The following is a 10914-nucleotide window of genomic DNA, read 5'->3' as shown; positions in this document are numbered from 1 at the left end:
GGTCTGGGAATCTGGAAGAGGTCTAGGCCTGGAAGTGTTAGTGAGCCGGTCAGACGCACCCTCCACTGCACTAGGGGCACTGCACTGATCACTTGCATTATCATCACTCTTACCTTGTCGAGAGCGAGTGAGGCTCTCCTTACTCCTGATCGAGGCTCTCCCACCCGAAGCAACTTCCGAAAACAACGAATCTTCGGGTTCAAAGCTGGCGCAGGGGCTGAAACCGGAGAAGGAACTACTTCTACTACAGGATTCTTCAGCGTCAACTTCACTCACCCTCGATCTACTAGAGCTCCTTGAAGAAGCCTTGCGCACCCTATCCTTCTCTAACTTTCTCACATAAGAAGAAAGAGCCTTCCAACCATCCTCATCCAAATTCTCACACTCTTTGCAAGGGTTAATAAAAGAGCATTCATTCCCTCTACAAGACGTACATACAGAGTGAGGATCTAATGCAGCTTTAGGAAGCCTAACTTTACATTCCTTCACTGAACAAACCCTAAATAAACTAGGTTTCTTAACTTAAGAATCATCCATGATTATATATTGTAAGAGAAATCCAAAAGAAAAATCCAAAAAACAGTCCAAAAAGCGTATGCCAAGCCAACAAACAAAGGGTACTTCACCAAAATCCAAATCGTCGGCAACGAGAACGAATTTAACTATCGTAAGGACTGAACAACAGGTGTTGTCCAGCCGGCGACAGAAAATAATCTGACAAGAAAGGGGGACTGGTTCTTACATCCGCCTCCCAGCGGCAGGTAAAGTAGATCACCTGACCTACCTGTAGCGTGTGCCGCGAGTTTTGAATTTTCTGTCGTGACGTCAGAGACCTAAGCTAAGTATATATCTGGCAGGGAAGTTCATGTACAAAAATGAAAAATGTGTATAAACTATGCATTTGAAAACCAAATGAGGTCTCAACTAGCTAATTAACTTTTTATGAAATCAATATGAATTACCTAAAAAATATTGGCTACCTGACATTCGATTCAATACTAAAAAATGTATGTAGAATCTGAACATTCCAGGTCCTATTACTGTGTAACTGTTCATTCCAAACCAATAAGAAATTCAATTAGAACCTTTTTCCTGAAGCATATCAACCTATTTGGAAGCGCTATTGAGCTGATAAGAAATTTAAACAGAAAACTGAGCCTCTACCACATACTGCACTACTTGCTAAAATGGAGATACATATCTATCTATTTTATACATGTATATAACTGATATTTCTCTAGCATTTGTAACTGTTACATGACAAATTACATTAGTTTTACATATATAAAAAACAAAGTTAGTGCTGCTGTATGTAGTCACAGAAGAATCTTCACATTTTCTTGAAAATGTTTGATGCTCCATACTATGAGGGTGGTAGAATTTCTGAAAGAACAAGAAACTACTTTACTGAAACTTGTAAACAACAGTGTCTTCTAGTTAGCATACAATTTTTTCAAATATTTCCCAAACTTCCCAAGCTTACTGAAGTGGGCAAACTGCCTACGACTTCTCTTAAAAGAGCTTAAACATGTCTCACTGGATTCCTCCATGGCAAATTTTACCCCTGTGTAAAGTTTGCTGTTTGTTTATGCTACCTCCAGTGTATTCGTATATCACAAATACCATTGGTAGTTTGATTTTGTAAGCATCAAGTTCGTGAAATTTTTCACACATTCCTGCCATAGAGTTCGTAAAGTCTCATTACCTCAGAAATAATCATTCAAACCACAACATAAGATCTCCAATTTTTAAGCCTGGTAACTTCTTTATAAAGCCTACCCTTGGGCATTGAGCAACACATTTAAATACAGCACTCTGGCAAAAATTCTGATCTAAACACATATCACCATTAACTAAAACAGTTATGGGCCCATCAGTGCCTTACTTTAAAAAACTGCATATCCATATGACAAACAGATCAAGGCCAGCTTCACTTTGCCTCCAGTTCCTCCTACTGACTGCCACCCCAGAAACAGATTGGTCTGAAATAAAAGAAAACAGATTAGACCACGGCCAAGTCATTTCGAGTCACCTTTGTTTCCAAGGAAATAAAATCCTTGTCTTCTATAATGAACATCCAAAGCATTCAAGTTAAGTCTTCCCGGTGCTCCAGAATTCATTAAGGTTTTAATTTTTCAAATACTAACATCAATTTGCAGTCTTAATTTTTCAAATACTACCATCAATTTGCAGTCATTTCCTTTGTCGCAGCTTCACTATCACTCAGCATGATTTTATTACAGAGGTTACAAGGCCTCATAAAAGTGAAAAATGGCTGATCGGTAACTAAGATTGATGTGGCAATGACCAATGTATATTAAGCCAACTTTCTCTAAGATTTACTTAACAAGTTCGAAGCTGATACATGGAATACATTAGCCTTGCTTGAAAATGTAGTGTTATTGATTGCACGTCCCTTGGATTCTCTGATGAAAGAGAGTGATTTTACAACTACTCCAACTTTATTGTTTTCTAGACTGCATGAGTGTAAAACTGAATTTAGTAAATTTCACCATCTGGATCTGAACAAAATGCTTCCCTATTTTCATGAGTGGTCTAAAAAGAACCAAAAATATCTTCAGCAGATCAGTTATCTTTAAGAGTTAGCACGTCCATACAAGAAAACTAGATGTAGTTTACAGATTATGGGCACAACTGGGAATGCCCAAACACTTCAGTAACTGATGTTAGAGTGTATCGTAATTTAGTACCCAAAGCAGTCCAGAACTGGATCCAGATTTTCACTAAACCAGTCTTGTCTGAATGCACTCCAGTCACTTAGTTATTCTATACATTCTTAATTCCTCTCAGCCCTTCCAGATATTGTAAGTACATCAATATACAATGTACGTACACTACCTTTGCTTTAGCTTCCTAATTCTCTACTTTTTGTAAACACTTTCAAGGAATGAAACAGAATTTTAAATGGTACACCTTATTTGAAAACAATCTAAAAAAAGATGACACTACAAACATTTCAACACACACCTATGATGGCGTAGGTTTTGTTGGCAATGGACACTCCTTTTCAAGCCTCATTCCGTTCTACAGTCAGGAACTTTTCTTCAGATTGTGTAGTAATTTCCTGACCCATCAAATTTCCATGTTTCCATGTCCCTAAGATTTTGTAAGTAAGCATTGCTTTTAATTTCATCTTCACTGTCCTTACTTTTTTCAATGTTTTAGTTTGCCTGGCAGCTTGCTGAATGGACTGAATACCAGTGCTCAAAGTTCTTCTCTTATTATCTCTATTGCAACCTGGTTCCATTGCTCAACATCCATGCATGTTACCATTTAGCACCTCTTACAGAAGTGAGGTGCAGCATACCTCAATTTGACACACAAATTGAATGAAAAAGGAGAAAGCCAAATAAGTCCAATGGGAGAGATACTAGAATAATTGTGCTATGGAGTAACAGTGTGTCCCAAACTATATGGGGTAGTCACAGATAAGGTGGAACATAGCGACCAAAATACAAGAAGGAATAGTATATTCCAGATGTTATACAGTGAACCAGTGACTAGTAATTGAAATATCGGTCAAGGTGCTCTTAACAATCCCAGGGTAACATGCTTTCCTATTACATTAAATGTAATAACACCTGTACTTCTGTTTAGGTGTTCCATTATCTTCACTTTCATTTGCCCCACTTTTTCTAATTGCTTAAGGAGATTACCTACTCTGTCATCAATTTCCCTGATGTTGGACCATATGAAGTAGCATAGAAGAGTTCTTACTGACAAGACTTGAAATCAGGGTCGTTTCTCTGACAGCCATACTTTCATCAATTTTGGTCTCCAGAAATGTTGGGTCCTCGGCTGAAGCAGTTTATCCATAATCTCTCCCAAGCTCTGAGTATTTGTGTCAAAGTTCTCTGTACATTTGTCTAATTTGTATCCAAATGTCTGATATTCTGTAGCATAGTTTCAACAGTGGACCTAACACCTTAATGCTTCTTACAGAATACAGTATATATAGGTGTATACAATTGTCTCTCTTTCCCATATTCCTTTTTATATGTTGTGAACGGCAATGTTCTGCTTCTTCCCAGAAGTCTATAACTTTATCTTTTAGAAAGCCTCTGATATTCGCTTTGTCGTCAACATCACCTGCAAGGCATTTGGCATGATATTCTTTGTTCATTTCTTTATGGCAGCAGCAATTTTTTTCTTCGCCATTTTCTTAGTTTAAGGGTTGAAAAATTTCATCAGTGACCAGCCTCCACCTGTTTCGAATGCCTTGTACACCGACAGAATCTTCTGAATGGTCAGTGTTTTCTTCCATTAAAATTGGATGGCAGTAGCGGGTGTAGTGAACCTGCAAACAAAGAAAAAAACTATATAGAAAACAGCATTCTTTGGCACTTCAGTACCAGAGGCTTACACCCACAAGAACTCCATTGTAAGGTTAATGTTCTAATTCTTATGCTGTTGATTCTATACCATATTTCAATGCTTTTCACAACACAGTCATTAGGATTAATGGACAAGTATTCTTTGCATAAGGCATTTATCATATTTAATAACTTCACAGATTTTCTTGTGTAACCTCCTATAACTTCATGAACTTCATATACTAAAACCAAACTATTTAATCATACTAGATAATATATTTTCTTCACTTACAACTAATAACCTTAATGATTTTCTTGAATTAACCCTTGATTCTCCCGTAAGACAATAAATTAACACAAATCAAATTAAAACAAAACTTTTTCCTAAATAGTAACAAGCACAATAATACAGCTGAAATTGAAGACTTGTTCATGGTACAGTGCCTAACTAATAAAAACAAGTAATGAAGTGTGACAAAATAAAAATTTGATAATGAACTAAAGTAATGGGTAAAAAATAACTACATTTAGGCTTGAAGCCTTACTCTGAGAAGAAATAAAGAATCAAGGTGAAAAAAGTTGCAAGAAAAAAAGCCACTGAAAAAAGTCTCAGGAAACCAAACCTAACATAACCTAATGATTACTGGCCTCCATAAATTAATGTGACTTTTTTTTTTTTCTTTGATATTTTCCTAGACAAAATTGTGACTTTATTACTAGCCACCCAAATAAAGATAAAGGAGTTGTATGTATGCCTACCACTTGCAATATTTGCTGGAACCCCTTCAGCATTGTTATCTAAACAAATAGCAGGCAAATCCTCCAGTCCATGAGATTTAAAATCGCTAGTCCTGATATTCATACAAACAGGAACAATGAGAGCATAGCACATTTTAAAAATCCAGTCATCCAGACACTTACAGGAAATCTGCTCCATTTCCTGATAATAACAGTCTTCAAACAATGATTCCTAATTTTTTTTTATTGTAATATCTGTCCTCTCTGTCAATTATAAAACAAGTATGTATCTTTCATTATTTAGTTTATGGGTATTCATATTTCATGCCACAAAATTTTTTCATGGTTGCATTGGGTAAGTCCCTGTGGAAAATGAGTAGAACTTCTGCTCAAATCTTCTTTCCCACCGTCATCCTTACATTAAAGGTTAGTTCCCTGATGTGCTTTCTCCACTACCCTCTATCAAAGGCATCATCAGGCATGGTTTATTGTTTGGCAAAGGGGGTTTTCACGACCCCATGCCTTTACTGTCATCAACCAGTTATTGGCGCTGGGCCTAGCCTTTTACTAAAAAGTAAGACTGCAAAACAGCAACTGTCCTTTTTGTCACCTTTTACGACACACAGGACCTACTGTGGTAGTATTTTTACACCCCTAACACAGGGTCATAAACTTCTGCTCAAATAGGCATAAACAAATACAAACTCATAATATTATACCACAATTTTGGAAAAAACTATCAGAAGCGAATGCCAGGCTGTAAGACTTACAAACAGTCTTTTTCAACTTAAATTTTCACCAGGCCCAAGTTACAAAAAACAGCACACCAAACAAGACTACAGGCGGACCCCGGGTTACGACGGTTCCGGCTTACGACGTTCCGAGGTTACGACGCTTTTTCTTAAATATTCAATGGAAAAATCCGTCCTGGGTTACGACGCTTGTTCCGAGGTTACGACGCTGACGCTTCCGACGCTCCGAGTTAACGACGCTTTTAAAAAACGCATACTATGATAAAAATCCTTTATAGTTTAGCACAGTATATTAATAAAAATAAGTTTCTGGTTAGACTACAACAAAAATTTTGAGGTTATGATGATTTTCAACACTTTTTATGTTGTATTTTTCGATGTTTTTTAGTGATGCCTCATATGCAGAACTAGTTTCCGAGCGCAAAGCTTACATATAACAGTCCAAAAGCGCAAATAATGAAAAAATCATTGCTTGTTTCCAGTAATAATAACAAAACGAAGTTTCTGGTTAGATTACAACGCAAATTCCAAGTATCCAAAGAGAGACATTATCCAGTAATTTGATCAGAGAGAGAGAGAGAGAGAGAGAGAGAGAGAGAGAGAGAGAGAGAGAGAGAGAGAGAGAGAGAGAGGCGTCTTCCGACGCTCCGAGTTAAGGACAGAGAAGTGTTCGTTTCATTAAACGGCCTCTGACTCATGCCAGTAAATGTTTTGTTGATACAAATAATATAAGCCTATTTAAAGATATGTTTACTTTAATTAGTCTATATGATACGTAAATAGTAATCAACTGTTCTTGTAGCCCTCAAGATTTGGCAAAATCGAAGTATCCAAAGAGAGACATTATCCAGTACACTGGAACCTTGACATACGAATTTAATTTGTTCCGTTACCATTGTCGTATATCAAAACAGTTGTATCTCAAAGCATATTTTCCCATTAAAAATAATGTAATATGTATTAATCCGTTCTAGCGCTATGAAACCACACCTAAACACAGCTAAATTACATATAATATACACAATTTATACACAAATAAACTAGTAATAACACACATAATGATAAAATAACATAGCAATGTTATAAATGATAATAAATGTTAATAAAATCAATTACTTACCACAACGAAAGATGACGTGAGGCCAGCAGGGGGAGGAGGTAGGGAAAGGTGGCAGGGAACGATTTGTTCTCTTTTTATTTACGTATGTACACTAATAACTACGTAATAAACACAAATGAAATAACATTGCTAAACTAATTTTTATTTATTTTTTTTAATCAGTTCGTAGTTTAGAAATAATGGTGATGCCTTTGGAAGGTTTTTATAGCTTCCTTCTGCTTGATGATCGTGGATATTGTAGAAGGATTTCGACCATACTCGTTTGCCAAATCGACGATACGAAAGCCACGTTCGGTGCTTTGCTATAATTTCATGTTTTGCTTCCATCGAAATAATTTTCTTGGGTTTTTTCTTATCACCTGCTTTGTCTTTAGCTTTGAGACCCATGGTTAATAATAAAATGGACAAAATAACATGAAAAATAGGCACAAATACAACGAACTAAACAACGACGTGTTAACATGCAGCACCAACAAACAAACAGACTGAACGCCATTTATCGGTCGCCTATACAACTAACACTCATCGCAAAATCGTATCTCAAATATTTCGTTGTATATCAAAGCTTATATTTTCGCAAATTTTCTGTTGTATCTCAAAACATTCGTATATTAGGGCAATCGTACGTCAAGGTTCCAGTGTAATTTGGTAATTTGATCAGAGAGAGAAGAGAGAAGAGAGAGAGAGAGAGAGAGAGAGAGAGAGAGAGAGAGAGAGAGAGAGAGAGAGAGAGAGAGAGAGAGAGAGAGAGAGAGACACGCCTTGGCAACAATGGTCTCGGGGATTGACGTAACGTTTATTTTCTGAACAGATAGGACAGAGAAGTGTTCGTTTCATTAAACGGCCTCTGACTCATGGCAGGAAATGTTTTGTTGATACTAATATATAAGCCTATTTAAAGATACATTTACTTTAATTAGTCTATATGATACGTAAATAGTAATCAGCTGTTCTTGTAGCCCTCAAGATTTGGCAAAATCACTCCAGGTTGTACTTAAAACTTCAAGAAAGTAGTGTCACCAGAGGATTACAATAGTTTTTACCTTCAAGAACCAGCATTCTTTTATGAAATTAACTCCAGGTTGTACATAAAACTACAGGAAACAACATGTAGTGTAACCAAAGGATTACAAGTAAGGTTTTTATAACTTTTTATTAGTTTTAAGACATATTTCCAAGCGTCGTTCCGGCTTACGACGATTTTCGGCTTACGACCCGTCTCAAGAACGGAACCCCCGTTGTAACCCAGGACTGCCTGTATTTCTATTTCTGACTTGTAAAGTGAACACCACTCTTTTAATTATGATGCAGGCTTGTGTGAGCAATCAAGCTGAACTATTTCACCTAAGTATAATTTAGCATAAAAACTGAAGAGCAGCAATTCCAATAAAACGTGAAAACTTATAAAGTCAGTGACCACACTACACTTCAGAGGCTAGTTATAGAACTACCCAAGTCAGTTCACTTCAACTAAACTGCACATAACATAGGCTTTATATCAGTGAAAGACCCTTGTGAAGTTGGTCCTAAATAAACTTGGCCCCATCAGAAAATATACACTTAAATAAATTCAAACGTATTTACAAAGAACTAATAATTTCAATAACTACAATACTCTTAGCAATCTCTGTATGGCTATTGCCATATACAGGCAGTCCCCAGGTTACGATGGGGGTTCCGTTCTTGAGACGCGTTGTAAGCCGAAAATCGTCGTAAGCCAGAACATCATCAAACACCCTAAGAAAACCTTACTTTCAAGGCTTTGAGATAATTAAAAACTAAGTAAACTGCATTTTTATTGCATTTTCCATAAAAAAAACCCATTAAATATTGATTATTTTGCATTTTTGGAGTCATATTTCTTCTGCCAGATCAGCGTTGGAGGTGCCCTGGAACATGTGTCGTAAACCTGGAAATAATTTCTGATAAATATAATTGAAAAGCGTTGTAACCTCAGAACGTCGTAAGCCGCGGACTGCCTTGCAAGGGTTGCAATTGCTGACAATGGTGCATTTAATGTTTTGTCAGTCAAAATATCACACATTTTCAACAATGATGGTCATATATTATAATGTGAAGATATACCAAGTTTTCAAAGAAATACTCCTTTACTCTATTTTATACTGAGTTTGCATATGTCCTCCGCTGCACTGTCAGACCCTTAGTTTCAGAGTATTTTGAGAATAAACATTACAACGTTGTAGTTTTATGATTACAAGGCTCTGTAAACTGTCAAGGGCATACAAAATTTTATTTAACAAAAAAGCATTGAAAACTCTGAAAACACTTTGCTTACTCAGGAAGTAACAAATTTCAAATAGTTTCGGCTTTCATTTTGATGTCTTTAACAAGAATGCATAATCTTATTTGAAGGTGTGCAAGATCTGAAAATGACAGTCCTCAGGGAAGGCAATTCTAAATTTCAAACATATTTTTTTTATTGTTTTTGGTATAATTTTGATACATTTCACATTTTGTGTGAAACCATAGTCTTAGGGTTAAAATAGGTTTGCAAGTCAAGGAGCAGGAATGGTTTGCACAAAGACGACTACAAGTGACCGAGATTCACAATCCAGCTTATATTGTCTCTAATTGTTTATACAGGCAGTCCCCGGGTTACGACGGGGGTTCCGTTCTTGAGACGCGTCGTAAGCCGGAACATCATAAAAAAAAATCCTAAGAAAATCTTACTTTTAATGCTTTGGGTGCACTAAAAACTATGTAAACTGCATTCTTATTGCATTTTTCATAAAAAAACCCTTCAAATATTGATTATTTTGCAGTTTTGGTGTCATATTTCATCTGCCAGATCAGTATTGTAGGTGTCCTAACCCTGAAACATGCGTCGTAACCCAGGAAATAATTTCTGATGAATATAATTGAAAAGCGTCTTAACCTCGGAATGTCGTAACCTGGGAACTGCCTGTATGTAGCCTGTAGCAGAGGGTCAATTGGGTTAGATTCATTCAGAGGGGGTTAGTCTACGATGGCTCCTTGCATTTCACTTCAACAAGACTTACAGCACCCTAGCTGGCCTCATGAGGTTATTTATAGGGCACTGAGCCTTTGTTTAGATTAGGTTAGGTTACCAATAGTTAGACTAGGAGATGTTTTCATCCCCAACTCCAACCCCCACTCACCAGCACACAGGGGCCATTGACTTGAAATTCTAGCTTCAAAAGAATGTTGGCTTCAACCTCTCACCACAGAACCCACACTGCAGCGGTAACTGATCGTAATATAGAGTCAGTGGTTTTTCATTCCCCTGGGGGAGACATAAACCCGCAATATCTGAGCGGCAGGCCACGACACAAACCACCATACCAGCAGACCAGTGGAACTGGAAAAAAACTCCACTTACACTAAGAAATATATAACAGTAACAAGTATTGGGCAACAGGATTGAAGGATGGAAATTGGAATGGAGGTAAAAAGGAGCAGCCAGGGGCCAAAGGGAAGCTGCAAAAAATGATATTTTAATGATAAAATAAGGTTTCACATGTACTTACCAAACAATTACATTAGCTGTACGCTTTCTTACCTGGCAGTCGAAAATTCAAATTCCTGGCGGTAGCAGCGCTGCCATTGTTTGTGTAGGTGATACAGATCCCACCCACTTTTGGGAATACTTGGTACTGCTGAGCTTAAGACTTCAATTTGTTGAGCCGCAACGTCCATCTGTGGGGAGGAGGGAGGGCTCTGATTATGTAATTGTTTGGTATGTACGTATATGTGAAACCTTATTTTATCATTAAAATATCATTTTCACATAAGTGACTTACCAAACAATTACATTAGCTGACTCCACATTACCTGGAAGGTGGGTATATGGACAGCTTTATGAACAAAAACAAGTCATGTGCTCACATTATATATAATGTCTGGAGTACCTTTGAGATAGTTTGTATACTTAACTGTCTAACGATTGTTATTCTCCGAAGTAATATTCATATAACTGTTATGCTAATTA

General features: G+C 36.9%; 1 long non-coding RNA gene across 4 annotated transcripts in view; it reads right to left on the bottom strand.

Annotated features, from left to right (window-relative positions):
* Positions 1-265: 265 nt before the first annotated feature.
* LOC135217068 (uncharacterized) overlaps positions 266-10914 on the bottom strand; it is an 82202-nt gene continuing 71553 nt past the window's right edge. For all 4 annotated transcript variants that reach the window (XR_010315035.1, XR_010315032.1, XR_010315034.1 and 1 more), the window contains exons 4-6: positions 2989-4318; positions 1886-1982; positions 266-1383 (exon numbers count right to left, since the gene is read on the bottom strand). This is a non-coding gene — a long non-coding RNA (uncharacterized LOC135217068). The remainder of the gene's footprint in view (positions 1384-1885; positions 1983-2988; positions 4319-10914) is intronic.

This window comes from Macrobrachium nipponense, chromosome 7, assembly GCF_015104395.2.
Source record: "Macrobrachium nipponense isolate FS-2020 chromosome 7, ASM1510439v2, whole genome shotgun sequence".
Taxonomy (NCBI): domain Eukaryota; kingdom Metazoa; phylum Arthropoda; class Malacostraca; order Decapoda; family Palaemonidae; genus Macrobrachium; species Macrobrachium nipponense.
This window is presented reverse-complemented; position numbering and strand designations above follow the sequence as displayed.